The sequence below is a fragment of the Vanacampus margaritifer genome, chromosome 3, assembly GCF_051991255.1.
Source record: "Vanacampus margaritifer isolate UIUO_Vmar chromosome 3, RoL_Vmar_1.0, whole genome shotgun sequence".
In the NCBI taxonomy this organism is placed as follows: Eukaryota; Metazoa; Chordata; class Actinopteri; order Syngnathiformes; family Syngnathidae; genus Vanacampus; species Vanacampus margaritifer.
In genome coordinates, this window is record NC_135434.1 from 27,315,836 (window position 1) to 27,334,002 (window position 18,167).

Here is an 18,167-nt window from a genome sequence, read left to right on the forward strand (position 1 = left end):
GAATGACTCTCGTGCTCGCGCCGCATCCAACTCATACTTACCTGGCAGGGGAGATACCATGATCAAGAAGGTGGTTCACCCAGGGTGAGGCTCAGCCATTGCACTCCGGCTGTGCTGACCCCTGCGAATTCCCCAAATGTGGGAATCTCGACTGCATAATTTCTGATAGTGGGGGACTGCGTTCGCGCTCTCCCCTGATCAATATGTGAATAATAATACATGAGAAAAATCAGGATAGGATGCACATGAGTTAGCTCCGCACAGAAACACCCTGACCGTAATTTAAGAAGTACTTCAGCTGTAGTTAGGAATAATTATAATAATTTGAAGGGTTCTCGTCCAAATTGATGAATAGAGGTAGTTCAGCTCCACTACGTTAACGGCGATCGAGTGCTACTGTCATTTTGCCAACAAGCAGGAAACAGGAAGTAGTCAATAGTAGCCAATAAGTGTCTTTTTGTCAAAATGTTGATTAAACGGCTACTCTGTTTCAGCCACAGCATTATACCAACCGAGTGTTATTGCAAATGACTAATTATTTTTGTCAGTTAAAAATCTATTCTCATACGGCAGAAGGAGTTCAGTTTATTTATTCATCCATGGTTTAATGCCGAATTCTATTGGGTCGACGTGAAGCACGTGACACAAAACATGCACAAACACACGAACATCTGAAAACATTCACATTAATGTTCAACACGTTCGATGCGTTGTTTGGCGTGTCGGGTGATGTGTGTAACCGCAACTTAAAGTTGTAGTCTCTGGAATTGAGTTCTTGCCTCTGACCCTTTGTGGGTATCGCTTCTCGGCCTTTTGGCTAAGATCAAGTGTAGTATCTGTTCTTATCAGTTTAATATCTGATACGTCCCCTACCCGGGGACCATATATTTAATTGATTTTTGGAACTGGGAGATGGAATAGGGGCTTGCTCCGTCCACTCCACGCATCGACCTGGTATTGCAGTATCTCCAGGAACGGTGCAATCCCTGAAATTGTCAAATAAAAACCGCTAGAATTTTGGGATAATTCGGTACTTATTAAGTATCAGTAAGCCATTTTGAGTCGCGTATGCATAATAGAAACGCGATGTTTACATTATGAGGTGACAGGAGCATTTTAGATGGACATTACGGTGCAGTGGGTGCTGCACCAGCCTTGTTGGAGAAGGTTAAACTAATAAAGTGTTTAATCTTAGTAAGATATTCATTTGTGTGCAACTTTTGCTGTCATGTTATTAAAAGTTTTGTGATCGTGACAGTATACATGTCATGTGAATGGAGGTCCTGTAGGTGGCAGTAGCATTTTAGATGCACATCCAACACACTCCTAACCGAATGTGTTGGTCTGCTTGTGACGTCAAAAAAGCATTACTTGGATATGTTCACGTGATATGAAACCATCGCTTCACATAGTGTGCGCGTGAATGACTCTCGTGCTCGCGCCGCATCCAACTCATACTTACCTGGCAGGAGAGATACCATGATCAAGAAGGTGGTTCACCCAGGGTGAGGCTCAGCCATTGCACTCCGGCTGTGCTGACCCCTGCGAATTCCCCAAATGTGGGAATCTCGACTGCATAATTTCTGATAGTGGGGGACTGCGTTCGCGCTCTCCCCTGATCAATATGTGAATAATAATACATGAGAAAAATCAGGATAGGATGCACATGTGTTCGCTCCGCACAGAAACACCCTGACCGTAATTTAAAAAGTACTTCAGCTGTAGTTAGGAATAATTATAATAATTTGAAGGGTTCTCGTCCAAATTGATGAATAGAGGTAGTTCAGCTCCACTACGTTAACGGCGATCGAGTGCTACTGTCATTTTGCCAACAAGCAGGAAACAGGAAGTAGTCAATAGTAGCCAATAAGTGTCTTTTTGTCAAAATGTTGATTAAACGGCTACTCTGTTTCAGCCACAGCATTATACCAACCGAGTGTTATTGCAAATGACTAATTATTTTCGTCAGTTAAAAATCTATTCTCATACGGCAGAAGGAGTTCAGTTTATTTATTCATCCATGGTTTAATGCCGAATTCTATTGGGTCGACGTGAAGCACGTGACACAAAACATGCACAAACACACGAACATCTGAAAACATTCACATTAATGTTCAACACGTTCGATGCGTTGTTTGGCGTGTCGGGTGATGTGTGTAACCGCAACTTAAAGTTGTAGTCTCTGGAATTGAGTTCTTGCCTCTGACCCTTTGTGGGTATCGCTTCTCGGCCTTTTGGCTAAGATCAAGTGTAGTATCTGTTCTTATCAGTTTAATATCTGATACGTCCCCTACCCGGGGACCATATATTAAATTGATTTTTGGAACTGGGAGATGGAATAGGGGCTTGCTCCGTCCACTCCACGCATCGACCTGGTATTGCAGTATCTCCAGGAACGGTGCAATCCCTGAAATTGTCAAATAAAAACCGCTAGAATTTTGGGATAATTCGGTACTTATTAAGTATCAGTAAGCCATTTTGATTCGCGTATGCATAATAGAAACGCGATGTTTACATTATGAGGTGACAGGAGCATTTTAGATGGACATTACGGTGCAGTGGGTGCTGCACCAGCCTTGTTGGAGAAGGTTAAACTAATAAAGTGTTTAATCTTAGCAAGATATTCATTTGTGTGTAACTTTTGCTGTCATGTTATTAAAAGTTTTGTGATCGTGACAGTATACATGTCATGTGAATGGAGGTCCTGTAGGTGGCAGTAGCATTTTAGATGCACATCCAACACACTCCTAACCGAATGTGTTGGTCTGCTTGTGACGTCAAAAAAGCATTACTTGGATATGTTCACGTGATATGAAACCATCGCTTCACATAGTGTGCGCGTGAATGACTCTCGTGCTCGCGCCGCATCCAACTCATACTTACCTGGCAGGGGAGATACCATGATCAAGAAGGTGGTTGACCCAGGGTGAGGCTCAGCCATTGCACTCCGGCTGTGCTGACCCCTGCGAATTCCCCAAATGTGGGAATCTCGACTGCATAATTTCTGATAGTGGGGGACTGCGTTCGCGCTCTCCCCTGATCAATATGTGAATAATAATACATGAGAAAAATCAGGATAGGATGCACATGAGTTCGCTCCGCACAGAAACACCCTGACCGTAATTTAAAAAGTACTTCAGCTGTAGTTAGGAATAATTATAATAATTTGAAGGGTTCTCGTCCAAATTGATGAATAGAGGTAGTTCAGCTCCACTACGTTAACGGCGATCGAGTGCTACTGTCATTTTGCCAACAAGCAGGAAACAGGAAGTAGTCAATAGTAGCCAATAAGTGTCTTTTTGTCAAAATGTTGATTAAACGGCTACTCTGTTTCAGCCACAGCATTATACCAACCGAGTGTTATTGCAAATGACTAATTATTTTCGTCAGTTAAAAATCTATTCTCATACGGCAGAAGGAGTTCAGTTTATTTATTCATCCATGGTTTAATGCCGAATTCTATTGGGTCGACGTGAAGCACGTGACACAAAACATGCACAAACACACGAACATCTGAAAACATTCACATTAATGTTCAACACGTTCGATGCGTTGTTTGGCGTGTCGGGTGATGTGTGTAACCGCAACTTAAAGTTGTAGTCTCTGGAATTGAGTTCTTGCCTCTGACCCTTTGTGGGTATCGCTTCTCGGCCTTTTGGCTAAGATCAAGTGTAGTATCTGTTCTTATCAGTTTAATATCTGATACGTCCCCTACCCGGGGACCATATATTAAATTGATTTTTGGAACTGGGAGATGGAATAGGGGCTTGCTCCGTCCACTCCACGCATCGACCTGGTATTGCAGTATCTCCAGGAACGGTGCAATCCCTGAAATTGTCAAATAAAAACCGCTAGAATTTTGGGATAATTCGGTACTTATTAAGTATCAGTAAGCCATTTTGATTCGCGTATGCATAATAGAAACGCGATGTTTACATTATGAGGTGACAGGAGCATTTTAGATGGACATTACGGTGCAGTGGGTGCTGCACCAGCCTTGTTGGAGAAGGTTAAACTAATAAAGTGTTTAATCTTAGTAAGATATTCATTTGTGTGCAACTTTTGCTGTCATGTTATTAAAAGTTTTGTGATCGTGACAGTATACATGTCATGTGAATGGAGGTCCTGTAGGTGGCAGTAGCATTTTAGATGCACATCCAACACACTCCTAACCGAATGTGTTGGTCTGCTTGTGACGTCAAAAAAGCATTACTTGGATATGTTCACGTGATATGAAACCATCGCTTCACATAGTGTGCGCGTGAATGACTCTCGTGCTCGCGCCGCATCCAACTCATACTTACCTGGCAGGGGAGATACCATGATCAAGAAGGTGGTTCACCCAGGGTGAGGCTCAGCCATTGCACTCCGGCTGTGCTGACCCCTGCGAATTCCCCAAATGTGGGAATCTCGACTGCATAATTTCTGATAGTGGGGGACTGCGTTCGCGCTCTCGCCTGATCAATATGTGAATAATAATACATGAGAAAAATCAGGATAGGATGCACGTGAGTTCGCTCCGCACAGAAACACCCTGACCGTAATTTAAAAAGTACTTCAGCTGTAGTTAGGAATAATTATAATAATTTGAAGGGTTCTCGTCCAAATTGATGAATAGAGGTAGTTCAGCTCCACTACGTTAACGGCGATCGAGTGCTACTGCCATTTTGCCAACAAGCAGGAAACAGGAAGTAGTCAATAGTAGCCAATAAGTGTCTTTTTGTCAAAATGTTGATTAAACGGCTACTCTGTTTCAGCCACAGCATTATACCAACCGAGTGTTATTGCAAATGACTAATTATTTTCGTCAGTTAAAAATCTATTCTCATACGGCAGAAGGAGTTCAGTTTATTTATTCATCCATGGTTTAATGCCGAATTCTATTGGGTCGACGTGAAGCACGTGACACAAAACATGCACAAACACACGAACATCTGAAAACATTCACATTAATGTTCAACACGTTCGATGCGTTGTTTGGCGTGTCGGGTGATGTGTGTAACCGCAACTTAAAGTTGTAGTCTCTGGAATTGAGTTCTTGCCTCTGACCCTTTGTGGGTATCGCTTCTCGGCCTTTTGGCTAAGATCAAGTGTAGTATCTGTTCTTATCAGTTTAATATCTGATACGTCCCCTACCCGGGGACCATATATTAAATTGATTTTTGGAACTGGGAGATGGAATAGGGGCTTGCTCCGTCCACTCCACGCATCGACCTGGTATTGCAGTATCTCCAGGAACGGTGCAATCCCTGAAATTGTCAAATAAAAACCGCTAGAATTTTGGGATAATTCGGTACTTATTAAGTATCAGTAAGCCATTTTGATTCGCGTATGCATAATAGAAACGCGATGTTTACATTATGAGGTGACAGGAGCATTTTAGATGGACATTACGGTGCAGTGGGTGCTGCACCAGCCTTGTTGGAGAAGGTTAAACTAATAAAGTGTTTAATCTTAGTAAGATATTCATTTGTGTGCAACTTTTGCTGTCATGTTATTAAAAGTTTTGTGATCGTGACAGTATACATGTCATGTGAATGGAGGTCCTGTAGGTGGCAGTAGCATTTTAGATGCACATCCAACACACTCCTAACCGAATGTGTTGGTCTGCTTGTGACGTCAAAAAAGCATTACTTGGATATGTTCACGTGATATGAAACCATCGCTTCACATAGTGTGCGCGTGAATGACTCTCGTGCTCGCGCCGCATCCAACTCATACTTACCTGGCAGGGGAGATACCATGATCAAGAAGGTGGTTCACCCAGGGTGAGGCTCAGCCATTGCACTCCGGCTGTGCTGACCCCTGCGAATTCCCCAAATGTGGGAATCTCGACTGCATAATTTCTGATAGTGGGGGACTGCGTTCGCGCTCTCCCCTGATCAATATGTGAATAATAATACATGAGAAAAATCAGGATAGGATGCACATGAGTTCGCTCCGCACAGAAACACCCTGACCGTAATTTAAAAAGTACTTCAGCTGTAGTTAGGAATAATTATAATAATTTGAAGGGTTCTCGTCCAAATTGATGAATAGAGGTAGTTCAGCTCCACTACGTTAACGGCGATCGAGTGCTACTGTCATTTTGCCAACAAGCAGGAAACAGGAAGTAGTCAATAGTAGCCAATAAGTGTCTTTTTGTCAAAATGTTGATTAAACGGCTACTCTGTTTCAGCCACAGCATTATACCAACCGAGTGTTATTGCAAATGACTAATTATTTTCGTCAGTTAAAAATCTATTCTCATACGGCAGAAGGAGTTCAGTTTATTTATTCATCCATGGTTTAATGCCGAATTCTATTGGGTCGACGTGAAGCACGTGACACAAAACATGCACAAACACACGAACATCTGAAAACATTCACATTAATGTTCAACACGTTCGATGCGTTGTTTGGCGTGTCGGGTGATGTGTGTAACCGCAACTTAAAGTTGTAGTCTCTGGAATTGAGTTCTTGCCTCTGACCCTTTGTGGGTATCGCTTCTCGGCCTTTTGGCTAAGATCAAGTGTAGTATCTGTTCTTATCAGTTTAATATCTGATACGTCCCCTACCCGGGGACCATATATTAAATTGATTTTTGGAACTGGGAGATGGAATAGGGGCTTGCTCCGTCCACTCCACGCATCGACCTGGTATTGCAGTATCTCCAGGAACGGTGCAATCCCTGAAATTGTCAAATAAAAACCGCTAGAATTTTGGGATAATTCGGTACTTATTAAGTATCAGTAAGCCATTTTGATTCGCGTATGCATAATAGAAACGCGATGTTTACATTATGAGGTGACAGGAGCATTTTAGATGGACATTACGGTGCAGTGGGTGCTGCACCAGCGTTGTTGGAGAAGGTTAAACTAATAAAGTGTTTAATCTTAGCAAGATATTCATTTGTGTGCAACTTTTGCTGTCATGTTATTAAAAGTTTTGTGATCGTGACAGTATACATGTCATGTGAATGGAGGTCCTGTAGGTGGCAGTAGCATTTTAGATGCACATCCAACACACTCCTAACCGAATGTGTTGGTCTGCTTGTGACGTCAAAAAAGCATTACTTGGATATGTTCACGTGATATGAAACCATCGCTTCACATAGTGTGCGCGTGAATGACTCTCGTGCTCGCGCCGCATCCAACTCATACTTACCTGGCAGGGGAGATACCATGATCAAGAAGGTGGTTCACCCAGGGTGAGGCTCAGCCATTGCACTCCGGCTGTGCTGACCCCTGCGAATTCCCCGAATGTGGGAATCTCGACTGCATAATTTCTGATAGTGGGGGACTGCGTTCGCGCTCTCCCCTGATCAATATGTGAATAATAATACATGAGAAAAATCAGGATAGGATGCACATGAGTTCGCTCCGCACAGAAACACCCTGACCGTAATTTAAGAAGTACTTCAGCTGTAGTTAGGAATAATTATAATAATTTGAAGGGTTCTCGTCCAAATTGATGAATAGAGGTAGTTCAGCTCCACTACGTTAACGGCGATCGAGTGCTACTGTCATTTTGCCAACAAGCAGGAAACAGGAAGTAGTCAATAGTAGCCAATAAGTGTCTTTTTGTCAAAATGTTGATTAAACGGCTACTCTGTTTCAGCCACAGCATTATACCAACCGAGTGTTATTGCAAATGACTAATTATTTTCGTCAGTTAAAAATCTATTCTCATACGGCAGAAGGAGTTCAGTTTATTTATTCATCCATGGTTTAATGCCGAATTCTATTGGGTCGACGTGAAGCACGTGACACAAAACATGCACAAACACACGAACATCTGAAAACATTCACATTAATGTTCAACACGTTCGATGCGTTGTTTGGCGTGTCGGGTGATGTGTGTAACCGCAACTTAAAGTTGTAGTCTCTGGAATTGAGTTCTTGCCTCTGACCCTTTGTGGGTATCGCTTCTCGGCCTTTTGGCTAAGATCAAGTGTAGTATCTGTTCTTATCAGTTTAATATCTGATACGTCCCCTACCCGGGGACCATATATTAAATTGATTTTTGGAACTGGGAGATGGAATAGGGGCTTGCTCCGTCCACTCCACGCATCGACCTGGTATTGCAGTATCTCCAGGAACGGTGCAATCCCTGAAATTGTCAAATAAAAACCGCTAGAATTTTGGGATAATTCGGTACTTATTAAGTATCAGTAAGCCATTTTGATTCGCGTATGCATAATAGAAACGCGATGTTTACATTATGAGGTGACAGGAGCATTTTAGATGGACATTACGGTGCAGTGGGTGCTGCACCAGCCTTGTTGGAGAAGGTTAAACTAATAAAGTGTTTAATCTTAGTAAGATATTCATTTGTGTGCAACTTTTCCTGTCATGTTATTAAAAGTTTTGTGATCGTGACAGTATACATGTCATGTGAATGGAGGTCCTGTAGGTGGCAGTAGCATTTTAGATGCACATCCAACACACTCCTAACCGAATGTGTTGGTCTGCTTGTGACGTCAAAAAAGCATTACTTGGATATGTTCACGTGATATGAAACCATCGCTTCACATAGTGTGCGCGTGAATGACTCTCGTGCTCGCGCCGCATCCAACTCATACTTACCTGGCAGGGGAGATACCATGATCAAGAAGGTGGTTCACCCAGGGTGAGGCTCAGCCATTGCACTCCGGCTGTGCTGACCCCTGCGAATTCCCCAAATGTGGGAATCTCGACTGCATAATTTCTGATAGTGGGGGACTGCGTTCGCGCTCTCCCCTGATCAATATGTGAATAATAATACATGAGAAAAATCAGGATAGGATGCACATGAGTTCGCTCCGCACAGAAACACCCTGACCGTAATTTAAAAAGTACTTCAGCTGTAGTTAGGAATAATTATAATAATTTGAAGGGTTCTCGTCCAAATTGATGAATAGAGGTAGTTCAGCTCCACTACGTTAACGGCGATCGAGTGCTACTGTCATTTTGCCAACAAGCAGGAAACAGGAAGTAGTCAATAGTAGCCAATAAGTGTCTTTTTGTCAAAATGTTGATTAAACGGCTACTCTGTTTCAGCCACAGCATTATACCAACCGAGTGTTATTGCAAATGACTAATTATTTTCGTCAGTTAAAAATCTATTCTCATACGGCAGAAGGAGTTCAGTTTATTTATTCATCCATGGTTTAATGCCGAATTCTATTGGGTCGACGTGAAGCACGTGACACAAAACATGCACAAACACACGAACATCTGAAAACATTCACATTAATGTTCAACACGTTCGATGCGTTGTTTGGCGTGTCGGGTGATGTGTGTAACCGCAACTTAAAGTTGTAGTCTCTGGAATTGAGTTCTTGCCTCTGACCCTTTGTGGGTATCGCTTCTCGGCCTTTTGGCTAAGATCAAGTGTAGTATCTGTTCTTATCAGTTTAATATCTGATACGTCCCCTACCCGGGGACCATATATTAAATTGATTTTTGGAACTGGGAGATGGAATAGGGGCCTGCTCCATCCACTCCACGCATCGACCTGGTATTGCAGTATCTCCAGGAACGGTGCACCCCCTGAAATTGTCAAATAAAAACCGCTATAATTTTGGGATAATTCGGTACTTATTAAGTATCAGTAAGCCATTTTTATTCGCGTATGCATAACAATAGAAACGCGATGTTTACATTATGAGGTGACAGGAGCATTTTAGATGGACATTACGGTGCAGTGGGTGCTGCACCAGCCTTGTTGGAGAAGGTTAAACTAATAAAGTGTTTAATCTTAGTAAGATATTCATTTGTGTGCAACTTTTGCTGTCATGTTATTAAAAGTTTTGTGATCGTGACAGTATACATGTCATGTGAATGGAGGTCCTGTAGGTGGCAGTAGCATTTTAGATGCACATCCAACACACTCCTAACCGAATGTGTTGGTCTGCTTGTGACGTCAAAAAAGCATTACTTGGATATGTTCACGTGATATGAAACCATCGCTTCACATAGTGTGCGCGTGAATGACTCTCGTGCTCGCGCCGCATCCAACTCATACTTACCTGGCAGGGGAGATACCATGATCAAGAAGGTGGTTCACCCAGGGTGAGGCTCAGCCATTGCACTCCGGCTGTGCTGACCCCTGCGAATTCCCCAAATGTGGGAATCTCGACTGCATAATTTCTGATAGTGGGGGACTGCGTTCGCGCTCTCGCCTGATCAATATGTGAATAATAATACATGAGAAAAATCAGGATAGGATGCACATGAGTTCGCTCCGCACAGAAACACCCTGACCGTAATTTTAAAAGTACTTCAGCTGTAGTTAGGAATAATTATAATAATTTGAAGGGTTCTCGTCCAAATTGATGAATAGAGGTAGTTCAGCTCCACTACGTTAACGGCGATCGAGTGCTACTGCCATTTTGCCAACAAGCAGGAAACAGGAAGTAGTCAATAGTAGCCAATAAGTGTCTTTTTGTCAAAATGTTGATTAAACGGCTACTCTGTTTCAGCCACAGCATTATACCAACCGAGTGTTATTGCAAATGACTAATTATTTTCGTCAGTTAAAAATCTATTCTCATACGGCAGAAGGAGTTCAGTTTATTTATTCATCCATGGTTTAATGCCGAATTCTATTGGGTCGACGTGAAGCACGTGACACAAAACATGCACAAACACACGAACATCTGAAAACATTCACATTAATGTTCAACACGTTCGATGCGTTGTTTGGCGTGTCGGGTGATGTGTGTAACCGCAACTTAAAGTTGTAGTCTCTGGAATTGAGTTCTTGCCTCTGACCCTTTGTGGGTATCGCTTCTCGGCCTTTTGGCTAAGATCAAGTGTAGTATCTGTTCTTATCAGTTTAATATCTGATACGTCCCCTACCCGGGGACCATATATTAAATTGATTTTTGGAACTGGGAGATGGAATAGGGGCTTGCTCCGTCCACTCCACGCATCGACCTGGTATTGCAGTATCTCCAGGAACGGTGCAATCCCTGAAATTGTCAAATAAAAACCGCTAGAATTTTGGGATAATTCGGTACTTATTAAGTATCAGTAAGCCATTTTGATTCGCGTATGCATAATAGAAACGCGATGTTTACATTATGAGGTGACAGGAGCATTTTAGATGGACATTACGGTGCAGTGGGTGCTGCACCAGCCTTGTTGGAGAAGGTTAAACTAATAAAGTGTTTAATCTTAGTAAGATATTCATTTGTGTGCAACTTTTGCTGTCATGTTATTAAAAGTTTTGTGATCGTGACAGTATACATGTCATGTGAAAGGAGGTCCTGTAGGTGGCAGTAGCATTTTAGATGCACATCCAACACACTCCTAACCGAATGTGTTGGTTCTTTTTGTTACGTCAAAAAAGCATTACTTGGATATGTTCACGTGATATGAAACCATCGCTTCACATAGTGTGCGCGTGAATGACTCTCGTGCTCGCGCCGCATCCAACTCATACTTACCTGGCAGGGGAGATACCATGATCAAGAAGGTGGTTCACCCAGGGTGAGGCTCAGCCATTGCACTCCGGCTGTGCTGACCCCTGCGAATTCCCCAAATGTGGGAATCTCGACTGCATAATTTCTGATAGTGGGGGACTGCGTTCGCGCTCTCCCCTGATCAATATGTGAATAATAATACATGAGAAAAATCAGGATAGGATGCACATGAGTTCGCTCCGCACAGAAACACCCTGACCGTAATTTAAAAAGTACTTCAGCTGTAGTTAGGAATAATTATAATAATTTGAAGGGTTCTCGTCCAAATTGATGAATAGAGGTAGTTCAGCTCCACTACGTTAACGGCGATCGAGTGCTACTGTCATTTTGCCAACAAGCAGGAAACAGGAAGTAGTCAATAGTAGCCAATAAGTGTCTTTTTGTCAAAATGTTGATTAAACGGCTACTCTGTTTCAGCCACAGCATTATACCAACCGAGTGTTATTGCAAATGACTAATTATTTTCGTCAGTTAAAAATCTATTCTCATACGGCAGAAGGAGTTCAGTTTATTTATTCATCCATGGTTTAATGCCGAATTCTATTGGGTCGACGTGAAGCACGTGACACAAAACATGCACAAACACACGAACATCTGAAAACATTCACATTAATGTTCAACACGTTCGATGCGTTGTTTGGCGTGTCGGGTGATGTGTGTAACCGCAACTTAAAGTTGTAGTCTCTGGAATTGAGTTCTTGCCTCTGACCCTTTGTGGGTATCGCTTCTCGGCCTTTTGGCTAAGATCAAGTGTAGTATCTGTTCTTATCAGTTTAATATCTGATACGTCCCCTACCCGGGGACCATATATTAAATTGATTTTTGGAACTGGGAGATGGAATAGGGGCTTGCTCCGTCCACTCCACGCATCGACCTGGTATTGCAGTATCTCCAGGAACGGTGCAATCCCTGAAATTGTCAAATAAAAACCGCTAGAATTTTGGGATAATTCGGTACTTATTAAGTATCAGTAAGCCATTTTGATTCGCGTATGCATAATAATAGAAACGCGATGTTTACATTATGAGGTGACAGGAGCATTTTAGATGGACATTACGGTGCAGTGGGTGCTGCACCAGCCTTGTTGGAGAAGGTTAAACTAATAAAGTGTTTAATCTTAGTAAGATATTCATTTGTGTGCAACTTTTGCTGTCATGTTATTAAAAGTTTTGTGATCGTGACAGTATACATGTCATGTGAATGGAGGTCCTGTAGGTGGCAGTAGCATTTTAGATGCACATCCAACACACTCCTAACCGAATGTGTTGGTCTGCTTGTGACGTCAAAAAAGCATTACTTGGATATGTTCACGTGATATGAAACCATCGCTTCACATAGTGTGCGCGTGAATGACTCTCGTGCTCGCGCCGCATCCAACTCATACTTACCTGGCAGGGGAGATACCATGATCAAGAAGGTTGTTCACCCAGGGTGAAGCTCAGCCATTGCATTCCGGCTGTGCTGACGCCTGCGAATTCCCCAAATGTGGGAATCTCGACTGCATAATTTCTGATAGTGGGGGACTGCGTTCGCGCTCTCCCCTGATCAATATGTGAATAATAATACATGAGAAAAATCAGGATAGGATGCACATGAGTTCGCTCCGCACAGAAACACCCTGACCGTAATTTAAAAAGTACTTCAGCTGTAGTTAGGAATAATTATAATAATTTGAAGGGTTCTCGTCCAAATTGATGAATAGAGGTAGTTCAGCTCCACTACGTTAACGGCGATCGAGTGCTACTGTCATTTTGCCAACAAGCAGGAAACAGGAAGTAGTCAATAGTAGCCAATAAGTGTCTTTTTGTCAAAATGTTGATTAAACGGCTACTCTGTTTCAGCCACAGCATTATACCAACCGAGTGTTATTGCAAATGACTAATTATTTTCGTCAGTTAAAAATCTATTCTCATACGGCAGAAGGAGTTCAGTTTATTTATTCATCCATGGTTTAATGCCGAATTCTATTGGGTCGACGTGAAGCACGTGACACAAAACATGCACAAACACACGAACATCTGAAAACATTCACATTAATGTTCAACACGTTCGATGCGTTGTTTGGCGTGTCGGGTGATGTGTGTAACCGCAACTTAAAGTTGTAGTCTCTGGAATTGAGTTCTTGCCTCTGACCCTTTGTGGGTATCGCTTCTCGGCCTTTTGGCTAAGATCAAGTGTAGTATCAGTTCTTATCGAGAAGCTTCTCGGCCTTTTGGCAAAGACTGCGATCTCCTCTGTTGAGCGACAATTCTATGCCTTTGTGGCTGTGAATCGAACTCATTTGCAGGGGTATTGTGTATTGTGTTGTTGAATCTTTCTGTTGTAGAATCTTTCTGTTGTAGAAGAACGACAAAGGTAAGTTTGCTGGAATTTTATTTGTGAAAAGTTGTGACTCAGTGGTTGTCTCCGACATGTCGGCTACATATGCCGGCATGCGGAGGCACCACAGTGTCCGATTTATGTTTCGGGAAAGGGATGGTGGCGAGCCTCTGTGGATGTCCAGGCTGGACTTTTCCAGAAAGCTTGTCCAACAAACCCTGCAATTCAAAGCTGAAGATCTGAATTGTATAATAACGTTGCCCTTTAGTAAAGGATTCGATCTCAGTTTCACCTCTGCTGCGAACCTTCGCGAATTTTGGACTCGGTTTGAAAATGTGAAAGCCCAGTTCTCTGTGTTCAATGTTGAAAGACTGACTGACAATGCTGCTAAAACAGTTATTGTCAGAATGTTTAATGAGACAGTGAATGCAGAAGACATTTGTTTTTGGCTGGGTAGATATTGCACGGTAAAAGGCCAGGCTGTGAAGGTGAGGGATGAGGACGGCATCTGGAACTGTGCCTGGCGGGTACCCATTCAACAATGGCAGGACCCCCAGGGCTTCCAGGGCCTGAAACATCTCCCATCAATGATAGTCTTGGGTGAAAACCGGGGCTACATACATTACCAGGGTCAGCCCAAGCTCTGCCGCAAGTGTGGTGAGCATGGACACCTGGCGGAAGCGTGTGAGAAAACCATTTGTAGAAAATGTCGAGTAATTGGGCATACTTTTGAAGAATGTACCAATGGCAGAAAGTGCAATCTCTGTGGGGAAACTAACCACCTCTACAGAAATTGTCCAAAATCATTTGCCAACAAACTGAAGGCTGGAAAAGAAATGGCACAAGGAAATGAAAAGGAAGGTGACAAACAAATTGAATGTCCTGAAGGAAATTCAAATTTCCCTCCAAATCCTGTCATTGGTGGAGAGGGGACAGGTGAGGAGGGGCAAGGGGAGGAGAGCAGGCCGGCCCCACCAATCGGGAGCTCAGAGGAAAGTGAAATGCTGCAAGAAATACCAGCAAGTGAGTCAAGTGAAGTCAGTCCAAATGAGACTGACAGCGAAGACACCCAGATCACTTGTGCTCAAAATAACAAAAGGCTTGCCTCTCAACGGTCCTCTGAGTCTCCCCTGTCTGCAGAGAAGAGGGGAAGGCCCGGGAGCTCAGATAGCGAGGTGGGGGAGTTCAGGGTCTTCCCCTCGAGCTCACCAAATGAACTCTCCTTTTTAAACATAGTACTGCAATCAACGCCAAAAAGCAAAAACACTATGAATTTAAGGTTGCGTGAGCGATCACCACCTCGAGTGCCTCTGAGAGATGACCAGTGTTTTAGCTCTGCCCCTTTTGCTGAGGTAAAGGAAGAAATAAGCTCTCGAGAAATACCTTAGCTACTGCCTTGTTTTAAAAAAAAAAAAATAATGTTCTCTTAAAATTTTGAAACCTTATCTGTGTTTTTTAAATTTTTAATCATACCTATGACCCTCACCTTCTCAACTATTAACGTTAGAAGCGTGAAGTCAAAGATTAGAGCTCAGAGCGTTTTAACATTTTTAAAAACTTTTAAATCTGATCTGTTTTTAATCCAAGAATGTGGCATACCCTTTTTAAGAAATTATAAACAGTGGGAGGAAATGTGGCCACACCCATCATTATGGAGTGGCTCAAACGAAAATAGAAATGATGGAGTGGCTATTTTAATAAATAATCCTCAGATTGTTTTTAAGGGGAGCACAGTGGTGAGAGACGGACGAGCACTTTTAGCACACTTAACTTTTACAGAACAGGATTTTAGCATCTTAAATATTTATGGTTCTAATGAAAAGCATGACAGGTATGATATTTTAGAGAATTTGCAGTCCCACATGCTCGGTCATAACCCACTAATTATGGGAGGCGATTTTAATTGTATTTTAAATAGGAAGGACAGGAAGGGAGCCGGGGAGGATTTTAAAATTGACAAAACATCGGTTTTATTGCAAGACATGTGCCGCGTATTCAAATTAGATGACTGCTTTAAAACCATGCATCCAAGAGAGGAGGGCTTCACCTGGTTTAGTGGTGACGGCACCAGAGCCTCTCGCATAGATTACATATTTACACGGGGTTGGACACAGACTGATGCTAGATTAACTCCTGTCTTTTTCTCAGATCACCTAATGCTGTCTTGCACCCTTTCACTTTCTTCTGGAGTGACTATTGGAAGAGGTCTGTGGAAATTGAACTGCTCCCTGCTTGAGGACGAGGCCTTGGTCTCTCAGTACAGGGAGCGGTACAAGGACTGGCAGACCCTTCAAGACCTTTACAAATCACGGGCACAGTGGTGGGAAATGCTGAAGGTAAGGACTCAGACTTTTTTTAAAAAAGCAGGAAGAGAGAAGAAAATCAAGGAAATGAAATGTATGCTGGGAATGCAAAAGAGACTGCAAAGGTATTTTAATTTAACACAAAAGGGGATAAATTTTAATGATGAAATTAAAGAGATCAAAAAAGAAATGAGAGCTATGGCAGATATCCAAAGCAAAGGGTTTTTATTAAGGAGCAGAGAAAAGGAAATCGAAGAAGGTGAAAAATGCACCAGGTACTTCTTTAAAAAAATTATGAGCAAGGGTGGGGGCATTTTTAAACTAAAAAAAGAAAACGGGACTATCACAGAAAAAAACAATGAAATAATTGAAGCAGTAGAAACATACTATCAAAAACTGTATGAGCGTAAAGATACCCAAGAGGAGATAATGGTAGAGGTTTTAAACTTCATTGAAAAAACAGTGACTGATAATGGGCTTTTAACACAGGATTTTACACCTGCAGAACTACATACATGTGCAAAACAATTGAAGAAGGCAAAATCTCCGGGCGAAGACGGCCTCTGCTCGGAATTTTACCTGACTTTTTGGGACATTTTAGCACCAGATTTACTCACTGTTTTTAATGAACTGGACAAAACACACCGACTACCAGACAGTTTTAGAGTAGGGATAGTCACGTTACTGCATAAGAAGGGAGACAAAACTGACCTGAACAACTGGCGTCCAATTACGCTTTTAAATGTTGATTGTAAACTTTTTAGCAAACTTTTAGCAATGCGTATGTCTGTGTTTTTAGAAGATTTGATCAACCCGGACCAAACCTGTGCCATCGCGGGGAGGAAGATCACGGACAGCCTCATTCTGATTCGTGACACCATCTGTTATGCGAGAGACAGAAATATGCGGCTAGTAGTCCTAAATTTAGACTTTGAGAAGGCTTTTGATCGGATCTCGCACCAGTACCTTTTTAGGCTACTGCAAAAATGGGGTTTCCCGGGAAGGTATCTAGAGTGGGTGGGCTTGCTGTATCGAGATATTACCAGCAAATTTGTGGTCAACGGGAACTTGACAAAAACAGTACAGATTAACTGCGGCGTCCGTCAGGGCTGTCCCTTATCTGCCCTCCTCTATGTCCTATGCATAGAACCGTTGGCACAGATTTTGAGAAGGGACAAAATGATCGAGGGGGTGAGTATTCCAGGGGGCGGGGGGCTAACAACAAAGTGTGTTTTATATATGGACGATATTAACATCCTGTGCTCTGACATTTTATCCGTGACAAGGACCCTGGACTTGACTGACTGGTATGGAAGAGCGTCTGGCTCTAAACTTAACAGAGACAAAACCCAAGCACAGTTTTACGGACCGTGGACCGGGATACAGAAGACAGGACTGCCCCTAACGGAGATACAAACAGACCAGAAAATACTTGGGATTAAATTCAGTAAGGGAGGGGGAGGGGATACAAACTGGGGCGACGTGATAGGGAAAGTGAGAAAAAAACTTGGCTTTTGGGGACTGAGAGAGCTGACTTTAGAGGGAAAGATTTTAATAATTAAAGCAGTCATTTTACCTTTGCTTTTATTAATCGGTTCAGTTTTTATCCCAAAAAGAAATGTGCTTTTAAATTTGGACCGTGCTATTTTTTACTTTATCTGGGGTTCTAAATGGGAAAAACTGAGGAGGGACACAATGAAAAAAACAAAAGAGAAAGGTGGGAAAGACGTGCCGGACCTCCAGCTCTTCTTGGGCAGCAGATATGTGGCCCTCCATCTGCAAAATGCTCTGGGACCATCCAGCAATCCCAAAAGTCAAGCAATGACACGATTCTGGATGGGATCATACCTCCGTAAATTAAAACTAATACCCAGCGATCAAAGACTTCCGGTGTCTTTTAACTTACCACCAGCACATTCTTTTATCCCCAAATTTTTAAGAAATTTTAAATTAGAAAATGAAGATTGTCACGTTTTAAAAAATCACAAGTCTCTCATCTCTATTGTGCAGGAGCGGCAAATAGTGAGTCAAGTGCGCGGGCTTGCATTCGGCAAGCTCACAACAGTTTGGCGCAACGTCAACCATCCTGCCCTCCC

The 18,167-nt window shown here is 42.6% G+C and overlaps 19 non-coding genes and 1 pseudogene across 19 annotated transcripts; all 20 read left to right on the forward strand.

The window, feature by feature from the left end:
- The first annotated feature begins 33 nt into the window (after positions 1 to 33).
- On the forward strand, positions 34 to 197 carry LOC144049695 (U1 spliceosomal RNA). The gene has a single exon (XR_013293684.1). It is a non-coding gene; the product is annotated as a U1 spliceosomal RNA (small nuclear RNA).
- Positions 198 to 797: 600 nt separating this feature from the next.
- Positions 798 to 988, forward strand: LOC144049650 (U2 spliceosomal RNA). The gene has a single exon (XR_013293647.1). It is a non-coding gene; the product is annotated as a U2 spliceosomal RNA (small nuclear RNA).
- Positions 989 to 1,454: 466 nt separating this feature from the next.
- LOC144049726 (U1 spliceosomal RNA) lies at positions 1,455 to 1,618 on the forward strand. The gene has a single exon (XR_013293713.1). It is a non-coding gene; the product is annotated as a U1 spliceosomal RNA (small nuclear RNA).
- Positions 1,619 to 2,218: 600 nt separating this feature from the next.
- On the forward strand, positions 2,219 to 2,409 carry LOC144049628 (U2 spliceosomal RNA). The gene has a single exon (XR_013293626.1). It is a non-coding gene; the product is annotated as a U2 spliceosomal RNA (small nuclear RNA).
- Positions 2,410 to 2,875: 466 nt separating this feature from the next.
- Positions 2,876 to 3,039, forward strand: LOC144049717 (U1 spliceosomal RNA). Its single transcript, XR_013293705.1, has one exon. It is a non-coding gene; the product is annotated as a U1 spliceosomal RNA (small nuclear RNA).
- Positions 3,040 to 3,639: 600 nt separating this feature from the next.
- LOC144049629 (U2 spliceosomal RNA) lies at positions 3,640 to 3,830 on the forward strand. Its single transcript, XR_013293627.1, has one exon. It is a non-coding gene; the product is annotated as a U2 spliceosomal RNA (small nuclear RNA).
- Positions 3,831 to 4,296: 466 nt separating this feature from the next.
- Positions 4,297 to 4,460, forward strand: LOC144049730 (U1 spliceosomal RNA). Its single transcript, XR_013293717.1, has one exon. It is a non-coding gene; the product is annotated as a U1 spliceosomal RNA (small nuclear RNA).
- A 600-nt stretch (positions 4,461 to 5,060) lies between these two features.
- On the forward strand, positions 5,061 to 5,251 carry LOC144049630 (U2 spliceosomal RNA). Its single transcript, XR_013293628.1, has one exon. It is a non-coding gene; the product is annotated as a U2 spliceosomal RNA (small nuclear RNA).
- Positions 5,252 to 5,717: 466 nt separating this feature from the next.
- LOC144049696 (U1 spliceosomal RNA) lies at positions 5,718 to 5,881 on the forward strand. The gene has a single exon (XR_013293685.1). It is a non-coding gene; the product is annotated as a U1 spliceosomal RNA (small nuclear RNA).
- Positions 5,882 to 6,481: 600 nt separating this feature from the next.
- On the forward strand, positions 6,482 to 6,672 carry LOC144049631 (U2 spliceosomal RNA). Its single transcript, XR_013293629.1, has one exon. It is a non-coding gene; the product is annotated as a U2 spliceosomal RNA (small nuclear RNA).
- A 466-nt stretch (positions 6,673 to 7,138) lies between these two features.
- On the forward strand, positions 7,139 to 7,302 carry LOC144049710 (U1 spliceosomal RNA). The gene has a single exon (XR_013293698.1). It is a non-coding gene; the product is annotated as a U1 spliceosomal RNA (small nuclear RNA).
- A 600-nt stretch (positions 7,303 to 7,902) lies between these two features.
- LOC144049632 (U2 spliceosomal RNA) lies at positions 7,903 to 8,093 on the forward strand. Its single transcript, XR_013293630.1, has one exon. It is a non-coding gene; the product is annotated as a U2 spliceosomal RNA (small nuclear RNA).
- A 466-nt stretch (positions 8,094 to 8,559) lies between these two features.
- LOC144049697 (U1 spliceosomal RNA) lies at positions 8,560 to 8,723 on the forward strand. Its single transcript, XR_013293686.1, has one exon. It is a non-coding gene; the product is annotated as a U1 spliceosomal RNA (small nuclear RNA).
- A 600-nt stretch (positions 8,724 to 9,323) lies between these two features.
- LOC144049645 (U2 spliceosomal RNA) lies at positions 9,324 to 9,514 on the forward strand. The gene has a single exon (XR_013293642.1). It is a non-coding gene; the product is annotated as a U2 spliceosomal RNA (small nuclear RNA).
- Positions 9,515 to 9,983: 469 nt separating this feature from the next.
- On the forward strand, positions 9,984 to 10,147 carry LOC144049595 (U1 spliceosomal RNA). Its single transcript, XR_013293595.1, has one exon. It is a non-coding gene; the product is annotated as a U1 spliceosomal RNA (small nuclear RNA).
- A 600-nt stretch (positions 10,148 to 10,747) lies between these two features.
- LOC144049633 (U2 spliceosomal RNA) lies at positions 10,748 to 10,938 on the forward strand. Its single transcript, XR_013293631.1, has one exon. It is a non-coding gene; the product is annotated as a U2 spliceosomal RNA (small nuclear RNA).
- A 467-nt stretch (positions 10,939 to 11,405) lies between these two features.
- On the forward strand, positions 11,406 to 11,569 carry LOC144049699 (U1 spliceosomal RNA). Its single transcript, XR_013293687.1, has one exon. It is a non-coding gene; the product is annotated as a U1 spliceosomal RNA (small nuclear RNA).
- A 600-nt stretch (positions 11,570 to 12,169) lies between these two features.
- Positions 12,170 to 12,360, forward strand: LOC144049635 (U2 spliceosomal RNA). Its single transcript, XR_013293633.1, has one exon. It is a non-coding gene; the product is annotated as a U2 spliceosomal RNA (small nuclear RNA).
- A 469-nt stretch (positions 12,361 to 12,829) lies between these two features.
- Positions 12,830 to 12,993, forward strand: LOC144049603 (U1 spliceosomal RNA). The gene has a single exon (XR_013293603.1). It is a non-coding gene; the product is annotated as a U1 spliceosomal RNA (small nuclear RNA).
- A 600-nt stretch (positions 12,994 to 13,593) lies between these two features.
- On the forward strand, positions 13,594 to 13,683 carry LOC144049683 (U2 spliceosomal RNA; annotated as a pseudogene).
- The last annotated feature ends 4,484 nt before the right edge of the window (positions 13,684 to 18,167 follow it).